This window comes from Protopterus annectens, chromosome 7.part1 (assembly GCF_019279795.1).
Source record: "Protopterus annectens isolate FY-2018-M chromosome 7.part1, PAN1.0, whole genome shotgun sequence".
In the NCBI taxonomy this organism is placed as follows: domain Eukaryota; kingdom Metazoa; phylum Chordata; order Ceratodontiformes; family Protopteridae; genus Protopterus; species Protopterus annectens.
In genome coordinates this window covers 163,498,728-163,517,959 of record NC_056740.1, presented here as the reverse complement: position 1 = coordinate 163,517,959, position 19,232 = coordinate 163,498,728, and the positions used below count along the sequence as shown (strand labels likewise).

Below are 19,232 nucleotides of genomic sequence, written 5' to 3'. Positions count from 1 at the left end.
TAATGGAAAAAGGTCCGGTCGCCAGGACTTTTTCCATTACTATAACTCTTTTTACAGCAACGGAGAACGCAAGATCTCCATTGCTTCACACTGTCTCGCTATGTTAGGTGAGTTTAACATAGCGAGACAGCTTTAAAAAAAGCAACGGAGATTCTCCATTGCTTTTTTAAAGCTGTCTCGCTATGTTAAACCCATTTAACATAGCAAAACAGTTTGTAAAAAGCAACGGAGATCTTGCTTTCTCCGTTGCTTTTGCCCACAGCTCTGATGTACTGCGTAGGCATATGCATGCCCAGTACATCAGAACTGCTGCAGAATACCAGACAGCTGCAGAAGGGCAGCAAGGAGGCATTATACAATGCCATTATTTCAGAAAAGTTTTTTTTTTTTTCTTAAATAATGTCATTGTATAATAGCAATAACCCACTTCTGGGTGTGGGTAATGCTGGATTTACCCATGGTTGGCTTTGTTTGGCCACTCGGGCTTCACCCTCATGACAAAACCACACCAACCGTGGGTAAATCCAGCATTACCCACACCCAGGCATGGGTTAGTGCTATATTATACAATGAATGGTCATTAGTATTCAAAAACGTGCACACTGATTGGCTAGCCCAACCAGCATTACCATTGTAAATCCCAGAATATACCAATGGAAAAAGGTCCGGTCACCCAGACTTCTTTCTGTTCGTATATTCCAAAACTTTTATTTTTTTTTCAACAAAAATTAAAAAAGAACCTATAGTCCGTACTCTGGGCATACCTGAGAGGCAGCATGGAGGAAATGCAAAGAAAATCGGGTATGTTTTTTAAAACTAAAGACACGTACCTGATTTTGTTTGCATTTCCTCCATTCTGTCTCTCTCTCCTACCCCAAAAGTAGCCCAAACTTTTTTTTTTAATAATAATAAAAAAAAGAAAACAAAAACAGAACAATGGAGACTTTCTTTTCTCCATTGCTTCCTTTTCACATCACTGATGTACTGGGTATGCATGGGAATGAAAGTCCCATATGCATGCACAGTACATCAAAACAAGGCAGCAGAATACCACCAGCAGTGGAAGAATAGTAATGCACCATTATATAAAGACATTATTTAAGAAAAGTAGGTATTTTTTTTTCTTAAATAATGTCATTGTATAATAGCAATAACTAACTCCATGGTTGTAGTATATTGAAATTTACCCATAGTTTGCTTTATTTAATCACTTGGGCTTTGCCCTCATGATTAAACCACACCAACCTTGGGTAAATCTTCAATATACCACATCATGTTGTTGGTTGTTGCTTAAATAAGTTTGTGGTGTAAAAGCCTTTACTACATTTGGTATATGAATGCAATATATGTACCTTCTGACTTGTTAAAATTTGCATGTTTTACACTAAAATGGGGTGTATTTTATTTGTGAGAACAAAAATTAATATTTTTTACTGTATCTGTCACTGACATCTGACCAGTACTTTTATTTCACATATCTTGGTTTTGCCTCTGGTTCCCATGTTATCAGTGGATCAGTACTTTACTATATCCAATCACTGAGAGGATGGAGCCTTCATTTTTTAGAAAAGAAGGGTTTATTGGCTATTCAGATTTTGATTATCCTGTGCACAAGGGAGGAGATCTGTCTACAGGAAGGTCAGAACTGATGTGGCAACAGCTGCTGTTTTTGGATGGAAACAGACTTCCTGGGACTCTATGTATAATGACACCAATGCATGTGCATGTACTCTGCCTTGCATAAACATTAAGCCATATGCTGATCCCCCAGAATTTTTTTAATGCCTGCATGACTCCCCTGCAAAGATCAATGGCTCCACTACCAGCACCCAGTGTTCACATTCATTCCTTCTATGAGGAGAAGAACTAAACTCACTTCCAGATGGGGCAAGAGCCCTATGGCTCATTTGTTCCTGGTCTATGTTAGAACCTGATTGGGTCATTTATTTCCCTGATGGTGACATTCAGGTATTAGGGAGAGGTCCAGTGTGCAGGACATATGTGGTGTCCTCCCTAACCTGTCTTAACCTCACAATTGCCAGAGCTGGCAGTTATATTAGTGCTCAATGAATTAATGTGGATCCTTAGGCTTAATGCCTTAGATCTCCTGGGTCTTAATGATGCCTGATTTATTACACCACTCTTGAAGCTCAAGAGCTTAGAAGGTTAAATTTTGTCTTTTTAATGTATTCATAGAAATTTTTTATGTGCATATTGTATTTATATTATTTGTTTATCATTAAACTTAATAATTTAATGTTTTTAGTGTTGGGTAACTATGAGAGGTACAATTATATGTATATGTCTTTTTAAATTGTTTACTTTCATTTATTGGTTATAATTATCACATGACTTTTTGATATAAGTATTTAAGTGTTGAATTTTGGTATCATGGCAGTTCTGAAGAAGTCTAAGCTAGACGAAAGCACTTGACTGCTATTTTTATATTAAAGTGGTTGCTGGCCATTTACCATTTGTCCGGTCATCTTCCTTTGGTTTGTTCCCAGCTACATTAGTGCATCTGTTGTAGGGAATTCCCATATAGGCCTCAGTCTACTCAGGATATTCACTTACTGGCTTTGTGATGCAGGCTTTTATACCTCTCATAGCTGCATACTGATATTCACCAATTAACCAGAAGGTGATGGCAATGCAGTGAGGCTGTCTGTCTCCTTCCCCCAGGATGGATGTGTCAGCATTCACTGCTGACTCTTACCCTTATTGCCTAGCACTTTCAGAACTGAAGCCAATAAACAAATTCAAATTACCTGGGGATCAATCAAGGATTTATCCTTTTATACTACAAGGGCAGGCACCTCTTTAATTTTTTTATGCCATTCTGTACCTCTCCTTGGTCAATCCAGGGAGCAACACATTAGCAGACAATCCCTTTCTCTTATTTCAAAAGGTAAGTTAATTATTGGTTACTCACACACATCCCACTGGTTAATCTATTAGCTTCCCAGGTTAATTGATGATTCTTGCATGCCAGACATACAAGTGGACTATAAAGAATTAAAAAAATTTAGTTATGATCCTGGGTTGTCAGAAGTACAAGTCAGCTGGTCACAATTAATAAACATCAAGTATTGTTTACCTCAAGTAATAACAGTACAAGGTAAGATGAATTCCTTAAAATTATAAACTGTATACAGATAATAAACAAGTTTGTTAGAAAGAAACATAACTAGTGTGAGGAGAAAGGTGCAGATGTCCCAAGTACAAGGTGTTGGGTGTAGGATTGGGAATTGTTCATTCAAGAGGTAGTACTAATATATTAAATCAGCCATTTAAAATACACCTGAATCATCCAAAAATGTATAAACAGTCTTATTGGTTTAGCCAAGTATGCTAACAGTGTGACATGTATATAGAATTATTTCATACCATAGAGTTGGTAAAGTGTTGCAGTCTGAAATGAAACAAAACAGACTGAAACAGACACACAAAGATGGTACTTTTTATATAAGACAAATCAAAATAATAACTTTTCAATTACAAGTTAAATAAGTATGGCAGACCTATTATGCTTGTTTTTTGGACACTATCATGTAGTATTATAAGACTAGCCAACAGCCTTCTGCACCCTTCCTTTCACTCACTACAGGTTTCTTCTGTCTGTCATTTCACACTCACTTTCACTCTTGCAAGGTTCTTCTTTGCAGACTTCCTTTTACAGTGCCTGACAGACTAGCCTGAGGCCTGTGAAGAAAATCACAACCAAATCAGACACAAAGGCAGAGAAACTCTGTGACAACCAGGAAGTTCATCAAAAAATATTTTTATTTTCTTTTTTGTTCAGCTTGCCATTTTTTTCCTGGTGCCATACAGTTAACTGATGTTTCCTTGAACCACAGAACCTTGGGCTATCTTCCAGGAAATGAATATTGGTATGCAGACTTTGGCCAGGTAGTTACTTGAGTGATGAAACCATTGCAAATAAATAGGTAACATTTTGGCTGACATTAATACAGTTACTCAGAATATGATTTATCATGCCTTGCTTCCGCAATTTTCAATTAGGGTTGTCAGCTGTCCATTTTTTGACTGGACTGTCTGGTTTTCTGAGAAATTGTCCGGTTACAAATATCATTCAAAACTGGACACGTGAAGTCCAGGTTTTGTGCCACCATGAGCGAGTGCCATGCCTGCCTTCCACTACAGCTGCAGGCAGCAGGTACCGGTGATTGCGGTATTAGCACCGTCTTCTCCTTTAAGGAGAATCATGCATGTGCATGCTTACACTACCAGCATAAAACTAAATCTAATTTGCAGTTACGCCAAATTTTAAGCTAGCAGTTCCGAAGAGGGAGCTAAGTCCATGTGGCAGGTAGAAGATGTTGTCCTACATGAGAGCTCTGGAGCTGAGCAGAGAGAACAATTTGGAGGTAGAAGGAACAAAAGTAAGCACCGACAGTACTTCACAGTTCAGTGAGTTCACAGATACATTTTTCATTTTTTTTTCAGTAGTAATTCAGGTAAATAGATTATACAGGAGATTTAATGTATTACATAGTAAGGACTCTTTCTTGCAATTTTTAATGAATGGATTGTGACTTTTTTATATTTTGGTTTAAATAGTAACAATTCACAGGATTATTCTTTGTGTCTTCTGTGTGGAGACATGCGTGAATGGGCATACCTTAGTTGAAGGTTATGCGTCAGGGCCGGCAACTCGGCACGTAAAAATATACTGCCAATCATTAGCGGACCGGAGTTCCGCTGTGGCGACCCCTAACCGGGAAAAGCCGAAAGACACAACAACAACATTCTTTGACAAGGGAAGAAGGAAAATGACACGTCTGAGATGCTAGTTGGGGGTGTTGGTATATTGGACAGTTTTTGCAACTGTGGCTTGAAATCTAACTTTGATTTGCAGTTGGGATTTGGCTGTGGCTTAGAATATTTTGTGGACTTGGTTATTTTCTCATTAGCATGTCCAAAATCTGAAATATAGTTATGGACATTGTTTTTCATTACTATTGTCAATGCATTTTTTAAAATATTAGTTAATGAAGTAAAACATATGTAGTTCTTGGCTATTCAAATGTGTATTCTTGAAAAGAGATGACATTCCAAAGTATGTTGTTACTTCCTTAAAAGTAGAGTAAACTGCTAAATGCAAAGCTAATGCTTTGTTATGAGTTCCTGAACACCAGTGTTATAACAGCTCTTACCTTGTTTACACAATCAGCAGTGTGGGGCTTGGGGAGGATGATTACATGGAATTAATGGCTCTCCTGGAAGATCTGCGGTACAATGATCATTTTTTGAAGTGATAACTGGGTGTCAGAATTTTGTGCAACACTGTTACAGAAAATGAATTTAAGAAGTGTAAAAGCAAATGGACAATATGTTCCAGGAAAGCTGTAGTTTGACCTTCTCATCTTACATTCTTTGAGGTGGCCAGTGGTACCAGTGAATTATCACATCTTCACTGTCAGCAAGATTTCAAGGAACAGCCATGAACAGGAGGTTGGCCATTTTGCATATGTAAGGAATGCATATATGTTTCTATGTGACTTTGTAGGGGAGAAGGTATTTACCATAAAGGAAGGAGTATCATGGCGCCATGGATCAGAAGTGAGCATAGTGGCAATCTGGAGGCTGACCTGTAAGTGGCTGCCATCACAAGTTTTAGCAAGGGTGAGGTAAAGGAGGCAGCCACCTGGTGTGCAACATAAGGAGGGTGATGGGGCTGATCAACAACTACAGTTTTTGCAGTCTTTTTTTTTTCTCTACTGGCATTTCTGATGATGGTGCCAAAAGGCACATCAGAGCTTCATATGTGTTAAGTTGTATCAAGCCAGTCACTTGGATGTAGGAAGCCAGTTTGTATAAAGATGGTATAAGTGTACAAATCTGTTTGTTACAGGAAAAGTCAAAGGATTTTTTTCCCTTTTGCCTGCACTGAAGGGGGGGTGTGAATCCAGGTTTAGTTAACGGATTTTCTTTCGTCTTCTGATAACTAGCTGAGGGGATGAGTGCTCTATCAGATGCAGACACTGGGCACTAGGTAAGCCAGTTTGGCTGTATTGCTTATGGTCTTATCCATTTTTTTTCTGGACTATCCACAAATCAAATCAATTCTCTGGTAGTCAGGAAAACACTGTACAAACTCCAGTATTCTGTTTCACAAAGTTCATAGGTTCATAGGTTCATAGGTTCATACTAGGCTATCTGCCCAAGGGCATTTACCCTTTAGTATGGGGAACTATACCCATTATTTTGCTGTGCCTCTGTCGAGCAGTGACACTGAGGTAATGTATATCTGCGATCTCCCATCCATTGGTCAAGATTTCTCTTGAACAAGGCCAGCGTGCTCTGCCTCACATATAGATTTTGTTCCACAGCATAGAGTCTTTGGGTGATGAATCTATGTTTAAGTCTCCCGCCTTGTGGCTCTGATGGATCTAGATTTTTGAGGTGAAGCATATTCATCAAATCTGGGTTTGACATGGCCTTGTATGTTAGGCAAAGGTCACCTCTGAGCACTGAATAGAGCTGGAGTTCTTTCAGTCGGGCAGCATAGGACAGATTTTGAGACCCTTTATCCTTTTGGTGAGGAACTTTTGTGGCCTCTCCAGCTGCTGCAAGTGTCGGGTCAGATACATTCGAATGGGGCATTGTACTCAATCATTGGTCTGATGAGTGATGAGTAGAGGGAGACAATGACCTCCCTTGATCTAGATGAGAATCCCTTCATGATAAGGTGGGCAATGTAGAAGGTCTTCCTAACTACTTTAGCTACATGGGTGTCGAATGACAGACTACTATCAACCTGGGTCCCCAGGTCCCTGATAACTTCTTCTGTGCTCAGTGGATTGCCACCTATTTGGTAGCTAGGGGTAACCTTGTTTTTTGGCATTTAACTTTAGGCCATGGCTCTGGCACCAGTTATCCATTTCTGTGAGACCCTTCTGAAGGATATCTGTGTCAGATGTGTTTTCTACTATGGCCCAGTTTGCAGTCATCTGCAAACTTTGTCAGCCATAACCCTCCTGTGTTTGCTTGTACTGGAGAAGTAGATGCCAAACAAGGGGACACCACTTGTGACAGGCTTTGAGTCTGACATGGCGCCAGCAACTCTGACCCTGTGGGTTCTGTCACTCAGCCAGTTTGCAACCCATCTTGTGATGTATGGGTTAATATTTTTTCAATGATACCGATCGAGGTAGGCTGTATGGACTGCCTTTCCCTCATCAATGGCTTTGGTGACTGTTTGAAAAAGTCAACCAAGTTTAAAAGGCATGATCTGCCTTTGACAAAGCCAAACTGGGTTGGATCCAAAGTCTGCAAATTCCCTATGTCTTTATTTATGAGGTCCATTATGATCCTCTCCATGGCTTTGCAGATAAGGCTTGTCAAGCTAATGGGCGGTAATTTCCAGGGTCGGTGGAGGCACCGCCTTTGTGAAGTGGGACCACAGTTGCAGTGCGCCACTCCTGGATCCAGAGGTAAGGCTCTGATTAAACAGCTGTCCTAGCTGTGGGTTTAATTCCTCATTGAGTGACACCATCAGGTCCCATGGATGCTGTGTTTTGAGAGCAGTTCTCACTTGGGCGTTGGAGATGTTTGGGGCTGCAATCATTTGGTATAGATATCTCTCCTTTTGGGAGGGGAGAAGTTTGCACTGAACCTGTCAGCCAGTATGTTGGCAATGTCCATAGGATCAGTAATCTTCACATCATTTTGAACTAGTTCTGAGCATATCTGGGAGTTTCCTCCCAGGTTTCTAACATAGCTAAAGAAGGCCTTATGATTGTCTTTTGAGTCTTTAGCTATTTTTCTCTCAAAATTTGCTTTGGATGATTTTATGAGAGCTCTTAGTTTTTACTTATAGTGATCAAGGGTGTCTTACCTTTTAAGGATTTTGCTCTATCTTGTAGTAGCTTCCTCCTTTTGTTGTAGAGTTTGTTTATGGCTGGGGTCCACCAGACTGGACGCTTGCCTTTGGTACAGAGAGTCTTTGTTTTGCTTGGGATTGCCTTATCCATGCAGTCCTGCAGGTGCTGGTAGAAGGCATTTGTAAGGGATTCCACTAGTCTTTAGAAGTGTGAAGTTTCTTTACTGTGGTCTTTTATTTCAGGTGATTAGTTTGTGATCTGATCTCACCAGTGAGGGGTATACTTCCGTGTTGAACATTGTGCTCCCATGTTCGTGATGATGAGGTCAAGTATGTTATCTCCTCTTGTGGGGATGGTAACTAGTTGTTCCATGGCATTTGAGTTTATGAATTCCAGGAACTTTTGGGCTAGGGTGTTTGGGCTTGAGTAGTGTTCCCAGTCTATATTAGGGTAGTTGAAGTCACCTAGTGTGATGGTGTTTGGTGATACATTTATCCCTCTAGTGTTTTCAGGAAGGCCATGTGAGGTTCCTGAGTTTGTGAGGGTGGCCTGTAACATGCTACAATTTGCAGAGCAGTCTTGCCTATGGTTAATTGCACCTGGATGGTCTCCGATGCATGGAGTCCTTGATGAATATGGATACACCCTCCTTTCTTGGTATTGTCCGATGATATGAGGTAAAACCTGATAGTGCTGCCTTGAACCAGGTTTCTGTCACAGCACAGACATCGATGTTCTCCATACTGAGAAGGGTTTGAGATTCAGACTTCTGGCATTGAGCAGCATTAGGTTTAGAATTTGAGCCTTGCCTAAAAAGGCACTATGGGGTGGCAAGAGCCGGTGACAGGTGCTGTCCAGCATGTCATCCCAGGCAGACAGACACTGGATCCCCTTTGAATGACACCAGTGTTTAAGCCAATTGTTAAAGCTGATCATCTTATCTCTGTATTGTGGCATCATTCTTGGTGAAGGTAGGATACTGCTCAAGGTCAGGGTCATACCTGCCTGGGCTACATAATCAGAGAGCTCCTCCCAGCATGGACAATGACTGAGTCGATTTGTACCTGCTGTTGAGAGACCTGAGTGCTCTGTGACCTTCTCCTTACTCAGGTGTGTCTGACTATGGAGTCACCAATGACTAGTGTGTCTGGCATTTGTTTGGCCTTAAGGGCTGTGACTGTTTGACACTCTGACTGTGAGGTCTATGTGTTGCAGGTGATGTGTTCTGAGGTGGTGGTTGTTTGGGTGTCTGCTTTGGTGGCCTCTGCTGTTTTGGTAGATTTTTGATCAGAGCCTGTGTTTATGTGTATGATTTGAGGTTGTGATGGTACTATGTGAGACTGGGTCTATAGTGTGTGTGGTAACCTTCTCCTCCTGACTGGTCTTGCCAGTCCTATGTTGAGAGAGCTCAGCCTCCAGTATGGCTGTATAGTTGCATCTCTCGCATGTATTTGTGTTTTGTGGGAGGAGGAGAGGGTTGTGTACATGAGGCAATTGTAACATTGCCTCAATATTGTTCACCAGCTGAGCAGGAGAGGACACTAGCAACTGATATGCTAGAAGGAATAGACAAAAAAAACTTTAAAGAAGATTCGGATGACCGAGAAATGGGGGTTTGCCTTTTTGGGGTACTATCTATGACAAGAGCACCGTATCAAGGTAATAAGTACTGTAGGAGCAAGTGCTAGGCTTAACAGATAGAGAATAGTCTACTTGGAGTCAAGTAGAGATTATCTTTTAGTTATAGTATACGCTGATTAGATCAGTAGTATAGTTGAAGGTAGCTTTAAGGGAAAATTTGAAGAGTGGAATTTAGGTAGCCCAAATAGTTTAAATCTGTTTTATATCAGGAGGCTGAAAGAAGCGAACTGGCCCAAAACGACCAATAAACTACAAGTTGCTGGCTGAAACCTCACAAAACTGGACCAACAGGCAGCTCAATGCTTCCCACTCCCACTGGTAAGCAAGGGAACTTCCTCTGTTCCAAATTAGGTAAAGATTCAGTAACAGGAACTGCAAACAAAGCCCAGGGATCAGCAAGCTCTGAAACTGGACTATTCTAAAACAAGAGATATTTTTTTTTTTTTTTTTTTCAGAAAGCAAGCAGAAACAGATACAGTAAACACTTATAAATGCTATAAATCGGCTATCACAGCCTACACAAACAATTTGCAACAGTTACAGATTTTAAAAGTAACAAATTGAGAAACAAGTGCAAAAACAGAATAAATGCAGAAAAACAGTAACAATGTATCAGCAAGCAGGCGAAATACAGTTGCTAGATAAATAGAAGTGGAAAGCCAAAAAAATTATACTTAAATCAGGTAATGTCGCTTTTTTAGCTCTCTGAAGCTTGGATTACTCTGCTGGCCACCACGAGGATCTGTGCTGAGTAGGTACAAGCCAAAACGGCGTCGTTTTGGTTTTTATATCAGGGGGCTGAAAGAAGCTAGGAACTGGCCCAAAACGACCAATAAACTACAAGTTGCTGGCTGAAACCTCACAAAACTGGACCAACAGGCAGCTGAAATAGACTATCGGTGTTTGTTAAATTGGCTGATTTACTATGCTTTTTTACAGAAAAGCATAGTAAATTGTCTGAAAGCAGGCATCCAGAACAGAAAAAGAGGGCATTCCCATCAGCTGATGCCACGGTGATGTCACAAAATGGGTGGGGCACTGATGGGAGAGGGGGTGGGAATGGGAGGAGTTATGGGTGATGCAAGGGGCGTGACCTTAGTCCAGTTTTAGCCACAAAGAAAGCTGGCAACCCTATTTTCAATGCAAAACTGCATTTTCAGTAGAAGATGCTAAAATCACAGAAACTGCACCTTTATCTGAGAGTGATCGCCTTAGAGTTTGTTATATTATAAAGTATACTAGATAGTTGTGGAGCCCTTATGGATGACTCTGGCCCTACAAAAAAATGTATTTGTGTTTTTTGTTGAGAGGCTCTATACCTTTTAAATGTCCAGATTTTTGCCTCTTATTTTTATGTGTTCTTCATATTGAAGTCTCTAAACAATGACACACTTTTGTGTTTCTGACATTATATTATTCAGAAAATGCATGCTAACATAAAACCTGTTACTCCGGCAACTTTCTGTGTTTCTTACATAATATTTAAAATTTGTCCCTATTTTGGGGCTTTGCCCCCCCCCAAATATTTTAGGATTTCTCCATATTTCTTGTGCTAAGGGGTTAAGATGTATGGTGGCTCAGACTTGAATTGTTTTGGTTCAAGACACCAATTTTAGCACACTGGTAGCATTTGTAAACCTCGACATTTTCTGTGAGGCCTAATCATGTTGCACCAGGAGCCTCACTGCCTTAAGAAACTATACAACCCCTTCAGCTAGCAAAGTGTGAGAAGAAGCTCAAAAGTCAGTCCTGCCACATGAAGAATGAGCCTCTGGGCTACATCTTAGGTTCATAGGTTCATAGGGTCATAATAGGCTATCTGCCCTAGGGCATTTATAAGCCTAGCCAGAGTGTGTTTGGCTTTCGCCACCCAATTTAAATGAGTTTTACTATGCCCTTTTTCAAGGTTAGTTTACTGTGCCTCTGTCTAGCAGTGACACAGAAGTGATCCCCGGGGAAAACCTACAATCTCCCATCCACTTGTCAAGATTCCTCTTGAAGAGAGTCAGTGAGGGACTCTGCCTAACGTGGACTGAGATTCTATTCCAGAGTGAAGGGAGCCTCTGGGTTATGAATCTGTCCCTCCAGCATGTCCTATTTATTTCTGTACTGAGGTTCAAGTCCTTTGAGTGCGTAGCTCGAAGGGATTTGGATTTTTTGAGGTGAAGCATGTCCATTAATTCTGGGTTGGACATGGCTTTATATGTCAGGCATAGATCGCCTCTAAGTAGGCGGTATGCAACTGAGTAGAGCTGGAGTTTCTTTAACCAAGCAGCATATGGCATCTGTTTGAGCCCCTTGATCCTCTTGGTGAGGTGCTTTTGGGGTCTTTCTAGTTGCTGCAGGAGTCGGGTAAGGTACATCCCGAATGGGGCATTGTATTCAATTATGGGCCTGATGAGGGATGAGTAAAGGGGCACAATGACCTCCCTTGATCTAGATGTGAATCCCTTCATGATAAGGTGGGCTATATAGAAGGTTTTTCTAACCACTTTGGCCCCGTGGTTGTCAAAGGAGAGATTGCTATCAGCTTGGGTCCCCAAGTCCCTAATTACTTCTTCCGGACTTAATGGATTTCCCCCTATGTGGTAATTTGTGGGCACTTTGTTTTAGCCAAAGGGCATGACTATACACTTTTTGGCATTTAGCTTGAGGCCATGGTTCAGGCACCAGTTATCTGTCTCAATGAGACCCTTTTGGAGGATGCTTGTGTCAGCTGTAGAGTTGATTATGGTGCCCAAGTTTGCTGTCATCTGCGAACTTGGTCAGCCATCGTCCTCCCGTGTTGGCCTGTACCTCCGAAAAATATATACCTAACAAGAGAGGTCCCAGGACTGAGCCTTGTGGGATGCCACTTGTAACTGGTCTGGTGTCTGACATGGCTCCAGCAATTCTGACCATGTGGGTTCTGTCCTTGAGCCAGTTTGCAACCCATCTTATGACATAAGGGTTTATATTTAAGCTGGAGAGCTTATCTATGATGCCCGAGTGGGGTATTGTATCGAAGGCTTTTGCGAGGTCCAGGTAGGCTGTGTGGACCACCTTCCCCTCATCAATGGCCTTGGTGACTGTTTCAAAGAAATTGACCAGGTTCAAAAGGCAGGATCTGCCCTTTACAAAGCCGAATTGGGTAGGATCCAGTGTCTGTACGTCCCCAATATCTTTATTTATGAGTTCCATGATGATCCTCTCCATAGCTTTGCAGACCAGGCTAGTCAGGCTTATGGGGCGGTATTTTCCAGGGTCCGTTGAGGCACCACCTTTGTGAAGAGGGACCACTGTTGCTGTACGCCATTATTTGGGTACATATCCTGTAGTAAGGCTGAGATTGAACAGTAGCTTTATGTTGGGGTTCAGCTCTTCTTGGAGTTTATGTAGGATGCAGCCCGGGACACTGTCTGGTCCCATTGATGCTGTATTTTTTGCTTTGGAGAGGGCGGCTCTTACCTGAGCATCTGAGATGTCAGGGGGGCAGCACTCAGCTGGGATAGATATTTTCTCTTTTGGGGGGGGGGGGAGTTTGCACTGAACCTGTCAGCCAGGATGTTGGCAATGTCTGTGGGTTCAGTGTATTTTTTGTCATTTTGAACTAACTTTGAGCATACCTGGGAGCTACCACCCAGGTTCCTAATATAACTAAAGAAAGCCTTGTGATTATCTTTAGTGTCCTGTGAAATTTTTCTCTCGAAGCTGGCCTTAGATGATTTTATGAGGGACCGTAGCTTTTTGCTAATACTGATCAGAGATGCCTTCCCTTTTAGGGATTTTGCTCTATCATGTAGTAGCTTCCTCCTTCTGTTGTATAGTTTATTTATTGGCTGGGGTCCACCAGACAGGATGCCTGTCTTTGGGGGATTGGGTCTTGGTTTTATTTGGGATTGCATGATCCATGCATTCCTGAAGGTGTCCATAGAATACTGTTATAAAGGATTCTGCAGTTTGGACCGTAGTTTCCACTGGCCCGGGGGGGTTTGAAGGATTCCACCTCGGTTTTGAGGAGTGAGAAGTTTGCTTTAGAGAAGTTTTTCACTGTGGTTTTCTGGGCTGGGGGTGGGGTCGGGATGTGGATATCCAGTGAGATTAATTTATGGTCCGATCTTACCAGTGAGGGGTATACCTCTGGTATGGAGCATAGAGTCCCCATGTTGGTGAAGATCAGGTCCAGTATGTTTTCCCCTCTTGTGGGAGTGGGGACTAGTTGCTCCATAGCGTTTGAGTTTATAAATTCTAGGAACCTTTGGGCTAGGGTATTGGGCTTGAGTAATGCTCCCAGTCTATGTTTGGGTAGTTGAAGTCTCCCAATATAATGGTGTTTGGAGAGACCTTCATATTTTCCAGTGTTCTCAGGAAAGCCGAGTGGGGTTCCTGAGTTTGGGAGGGTGGTCTGTAGCAGGCTATTCACTGAAAGGCAGTTTTACCCACTGTTAGTTGCACATGGATGGTCTCCAATGCTTCGTGCAGTGCCACCAACCTGGAGGTGTGGGTATCTTTGATGAATATCGATACTCCCCTTCCTTTTGTGGTTTGGTCCAAGTTTTGGGGCCAAAAACCATGGTATGAGGTATAACCTGGTAGTGCTGGGATGCTCTCAGGAGCCTTGAACCAGGTTTCTGTCACTGCACAGACATCGATGCTTTCCATGCTGAGGAGAGCTTCGACTGCGTGCATCTTGAGGTTTAGACTTCTGGCGTTGAGTAGCATTACCCTTAGTTTCTTTTTCCTTGTGTTATCTATGGAGGTGGGTTTGTCTTTTGAGCCTTGCCTAAAAAAGGCACTATGGGTGTGGCAAGAGCCTTTGCCAATATCCGAAAGCCCAGGGGTGACAGGTGCAAACCGTCCCTAGTGAAGCAATGTGGCTTGTCGAGCATGTCATCCCAGGCTGACAGGCACTGGATCCCCTTTGAATGACACCAAAACTTTAGCTAATTGTTGAAATTGATCATCTTGTCTTTATATTGTGGCATCATTCTTGGTGAGGGTAAGATGCTACTCAAGGTCAGGGTCATACCGACCTGGGCTACATGCTCAGAGAGCTCCTCTATGTCTCTTTTCATGTAGTCCAGGGAGGTACATCTCAGGTCATTCACACCAGCATGGACAATGACTGAGTCATATTTGTACTTGCCTTGGAGTGACCTGAGTGCTTGTGTTATGTGGCGGATCCTAGCGCCCGACAGGCAGCTCACCGTGACTTTCTCCTTGTTCAGCCTGGTGAGTGGGACGTCTGTGTATCTGACAATAGAATCACCTATTACAAGTGTATCAGGTGTGTTGTTTAGCCTTAAGGGCTGTGACTGTTCGGCACACTGTCTTTGTGAACTATGTGATGCACGTGTTCTGTTTTGGGGGTAGCGGATGCTTGGATGTCTGCTTTGGAGGTCTCTGCTGCTTAGGCAGATTTTTATTTAGAGCCTCCGAGTATGTTTTTATGTGTTTATGTGTTTGGTTTGCTGTTGTGGTAGGTCTATGTGGGATTGGAATTGTGGTGTGTGTGGTTACCTTCTCCTCCTGACTGGTTACGCCAGTACTGAGTTGAGAGAGCTCAGCCTCCAGTTAGGCTATATGGTTGCATCTCTCACATATGTTAGAACTTGTTGGGAGGAGGAGAGGGTTGTCTGTGTACATGAGACAGTTGTGACATTGCCTCAAGATTCCCAGATTCACCAGCTGGACTGGAGAGGAAACCGACAACTGACCTTTGGACATGCCAGAATACTATAGGGAACTCCTTTATAATTGAATCAAAAGGGCCAATGGGGAACAGAGTACTCAAAGGGAGTATGTGAGGATGTAGTGCTTTTAATTTTTTAGTGCTAACTTATAGAATTGCTTGTATGAGCAAGTGCCGGGCTTTAGATTAAGAATAGGGTGTTTATTTTGAGAGCTACAGTAGTTTTAAGGGAAAAAGTGAAGAGTAGACTTTGTGGAGCCGAGAATGGTTTAAACCCGATTTAGCGGCGCTGCGCTATGTACAAAATTGCGCAAAGCTGTGCTAAAGCGGGTTTTATACAGGGGGACTCGAAAGAGCTAGAAATTGGCCCAAAACGGCGAATAGACTACAAGATTCTTGTGCTGGGTTCACGTCTCCATCTTAAAGTGGGTGTGTCTTTAACTGCAATGGGTTCTTTAAACTCCATTCGAATTATATGACATCTCAGTTTATCTCATTTTGTTTTTATTTTAAATTCCCTACTATTTTATACTGTCTATTTCGGAAAAAAATATGAATCAACAATGGCGGGTATAGGAATAGTATTGTATAAGATCTCTATCTTAAAACTGCAGCATTGTGGGTTTAAGTTTGACCTGTGGTCACTTTCTGTCTGAAATGTTAAGTTTGTGTTTGGATGGATTTTTTCTGAGTATTCATATACTGATTTTGTCTAAGAAATATGCTTGTTGGCTATCTAAATTGCTTTCATATACACTGCATACATACTACATACTGCATTTAGTGCCCTTGTGGCATTAGGTATGGTGGAAAATGTTAGAAACAGACTAATTTCACTTATTTAAAACAGGAATAAAAACAGTAACACAGCTGCATAGCTTTAGACAAACTGACATCTGTCTAAAGAAAATGGGTGGGTTCAAACAATAGACTACATCAAGTAAAACAGATTACATTTCCTTTAGTTCAGATGTTACCATTATTGTCATTTCCTCTACCTGAAGTTGGATATAATCTAATACGCCAGTATTCAAGTTGACAAAAAGTTGAATAAATTCAACAAATATATGCATCTGCCTACTTATACTCCTAGAAAAATTGTTGGGGGGAGTAGAGGAACAGAACAGTTATAACTAAATGGAAGCAAAGTTCTGTTAGTCCATCTGTTTTAGATGCAATTAATTTTAATGTACTTCTTGTTTACAACATAAGTATTGCTCTACAGATCATCAGTTCTGAAAGATGTGTCCTGAAAAAATGACAGCAAACACGGAGGCTTCATAACTTTTAAGGCCATAGCTGAACAAAACAATGTTTCAAGCATCAGATTTTGTATATGGTGCAACCAACTGACTTGCATAAGACATGAACAGCATAGAAAGCAGTTGCCTTTTCAAAAAGGGAGGAGTTCTGCCTATAAAATACTGAAAGCAGTACAGACAAGTGTAGGAAAAAGCTGTATCTATTACTATTTGTTTCCTTTCAGACTGCCCCATGTACCACTTGTATGATACCCTTCTTTCAGCAGTTTAAACTTCCTTTACAATTTCTTTTGATATCTCAAATAATAAAAGGAAGTCAAGAAATGCTCTATTTAGTGTGGCTCAAACCTTGTTTTCTTCACTATTCTAAGCTGTTTCTGAACACTTATTGTTCTGAAAGGTCAGAGAGCAACGGCTGCTATATTTCAGATACTTTTGCCACAGTGGAACAGATTTCAAATAACAAATGTCAGGAATGCTGATAAAGACCTGCTCCTTTTCTTATAGCACATTTTAAAAAAATGATGTAGAAAAGAGTCACTGTGAGGAATAAAGGCAACATACCCAGATAGATAGATAGAGAAAGGAAGCTATAAAATGGGGTAAAATGGAGGAGGAAGTAGTGGCCAAATTCATCCCCCATTACCTTAATGTTAATCCGTATTGGTTATTTACACAGAATTATTATTCTGTTTGAAAAACTCATCTCAAAATGGAGTGACATCCAAAATCTTTGTAAGGTATGATTGCTAATTGTTTTCATGCGTATACAACAGGAAGAAATAATGTAACGTGACATTTCTCATCATTGTTTTCTAGTTAAATGGTAATTGTTTTTCCCAGTCTGTGTAGGATGCACAGACCAGTTTACCTACATTTTCCTGATGCCTCTTCACTCGATGCTGTACCTTTCAAAATGTTAATGTTGAATAGTGCAAGGCAATGGGCGTGCCTTCCTTGAAGGCTGAACGTCGAGCTGGCACCGCGGCGTTCGTGAAAATCTACTGCCAATCATTAGCAGACCAGAGTTCCGCTGTGGCAACCCCTAACCGGGAAAAGTCGAAAAACAGACAATGGTACTTCTGCAAGTTGTTGCTCTTTTATCTTTTGTGGTACACCTGTGGAGATGGTACACATGAGAATGCAAGGGAGCTTGCCCATGCAAGTTAAAAAATGTGTGTTTTTTATAGTTTTTAATTGACAGTTTTTAGAATTTGTCTTTTGGAAAACTGTCAATTAAAATAGTGTCTATCTATGGAAAATAGGTAAACCTACACAGATCATTTATTTTTTATTCCTTATGAGGTTAAAAATTGCAGTCAACCAGTGAGGACAGAAGGCATAGTGGTATTCATTATATATGTAGAATATTAGCACACAGTCCAGCATCAGTAACATAAAACACAGGCTCAGATTCTACCTCAAGACAGTGAGATACTTGAAACCAACAAATGACTAGCACAGAGGACAGAGCAAGACAGCAGAGACAGATTCTACACCCCATTCATAATTGTATGTACTAAGTGACTTATTCAGAATCACCAAGTAGCCACATGCGGCTAAAAGAATCAAACCCACCATTACAAAATGTAAATCAGAGGTCATGCTTCTGTTTTGATGTTTTCTAGGTTATACAGTCCTTAACACAGGTAACAAGAGAAACCAATACTTTTGTGTCCTTGGGGGCTGCTACTTATTTTTCTGTGCTGTAGCCAACAGGCTGCAGCCAAGAACGGTGGAATCCGGAAGCTCATTACTGAGGTTGCTGGGGTGTGAGCTCTGTTAAATGCATTGAGACACACTGTAAGAAATAATGACAATAACTCATGCAGGAAGTGGTTATAAGGAACGAGGTCACCCCCAAGGAAAGTGGTTTCATTAATGCAGTCCTTTTGTGCGAATGATGTCAGTCAGTCTCACCTCAGTACAGTGTCTAGGACAGGTGATGAGTCAAAGGCAAAGCCTGTTATTGTCACTTACTCTGAAGGTGACATGGGAACAGTACATTGGGACACTCAAGGAATATTGTATTTTTGGCTAATTACATTCTGTATACTGCTTCAAAACCAGAGTTATTTCTCCTGTCACAATCAGCACTGAGTCTCTGCAAAGATATTGATGTGGCTGATTACTGACCGTAACAACAGGATACATCCAATCAGGATGTACCAAAGAATTCACAATGAAGGGCATCCTTAGAGGATGCAGCAAAGAGTACATAATGTCTAAAATCAGATGAATTTAAAAATCCACAGAAGACTGAATGTTTGAAGCAGAGTGAGATGAGTGATAATTTCTTCAAAAAATATTTGCATCTGCGCTACTTTTCTGCTGTATATTCTACCTTTTTTTTGGGGGGGGGCTTCAGCTAAGTTCAGCATGCCTTCAGATATTCTCACAACATTATTTTGTTGTATGTCTCTTAACTTTATTATTACTGTCATTTGTTTTATATATAGACTCCACAAACCTAAATTACTGATGTAGCATTGCCAGACACATTAATATTACACATCACTTGTAATACAGTGTCCACTGCATTGTCCTACTAGGCTGTGTTATAAAATGACATCAGGATTATAAGACACCCATGCAAGGACATCTATTTTTCAGTAGCATGACTGCTCATATATTAACCAGTATATATTAATCAGGAAGTATCAAATTTACTTTTTTTCTTATTTAGAGAGACCTGCTACTTGTTTAAATAAAGACAACTGTTAGGGTAAAACATTACAGCAGGAAGTTAAACTGTATTACCGAATCTTATAAAAACTACAGTTAAAAAGTGATTTCAGTGACATAATAGCA

At 41.1% G+C, this 19,232-nt stretch overlaps 1 protein-coding gene across 2 annotated transcripts in view; it reads right to left on the bottom strand.

Moving 5' to 3' along the window:
* Positions 1 to 19,232, bottom strand: part of FGD5 (FYVE, RhoGEF and PH domain containing 5) — a 1,722,626-nt gene that overhangs the window by 1,071,448 nt on the left and 631,946 nt on the right. The gene's annotated exons all lie outside the window — the stretch shown is intronic.